A 702-nucleotide genomic window follows, 5' to 3' on the forward strand; every position below is an offset into this window, starting at 1 on the left:
ACATACTTCATGTTCTGTTTACAGGACTGATTCGAGACCAAAAAGGAGGAGTCAGCAAAATTAGTCTTTTTAAGTTCTCTCTTATTTTCTCATTTCTAAAAAAGTATTTTTATGAAACTTAATCTGTATACCTGATGCTCTCGAGAATAAATCAGAGGCCAGCTTTCTGTCATGGTGACAAATTATCAGAGAGAATCAGTTTAATAGAGTTAAGGTTTATTTTGGCTTACAGTTTTGTTTTGGTGGTGCTGGGGATTGAACCCAGGGCCTTATGCATGCGAGGCAGGCACTCTACCAACTGAGCTATATCTCCAGCCCATTTGGTTTATAGTTTTGGAGAAAACAGTTCCCCATGGTTTTCAGTCCATGGTTGGTTGGTTCTGTTGTTTTTCAGTCTATAGCAAAGCAGAACATCATGAAAGGAGAATGTGGGGGAGCAATATCATTCATTTTATGGTAGCAGGGAAGCAAAGAGAAAGGGAATGGAATGGTTTGGGGTCCTGATAACCCTGTCAATGGTATTCAACCAATGGCCTAACTTCTCCCCCAAAGTCCCTACCAAAATAAAAGTTCCACTTCCTCCCAGAAGCACCACAGGTTGGTGACCAAGTAATTAGCATATGGGCCTTTGGGGAGAATTTAAAATCTAAATAATAACATTCTCCAAGGGCAGGAACCAGTCCTATCTTCATCATCTATTTT

At 40.0% G+C, this 702-nt stretch overlaps 1 non-coding gene across 1 annotated transcript; it reads right to left on the bottom strand.

Moving 5' to 3' along the window:
• Positions 1-240: 240 nt before the first annotated feature.
• Trnaa-cgc (transfer RNA alanine (anticodon CGC)) lies at positions 241-313 on the bottom strand. Its single transcript has one exon. It is a non-coding gene; the product is annotated as a tRNA-Ala (tRNA).
• Between the last annotated feature and the right edge of the window lie 389 nt (positions 314-702).

The sequence above is a fragment of the Urocitellus parryii genome (assembly GCF_045843805.1).
Source record: "Urocitellus parryii isolate mUroPar1 chromosome 13 unlocalized genomic scaffold, mUroPar1.hap1 SUPER_13_unloc_12, whole genome shotgun sequence".
Taxonomy (NCBI): domain Eukaryota; kingdom Metazoa; phylum Chordata; class Mammalia; order Rodentia; family Sciuridae; genus Urocitellus; species Urocitellus parryii.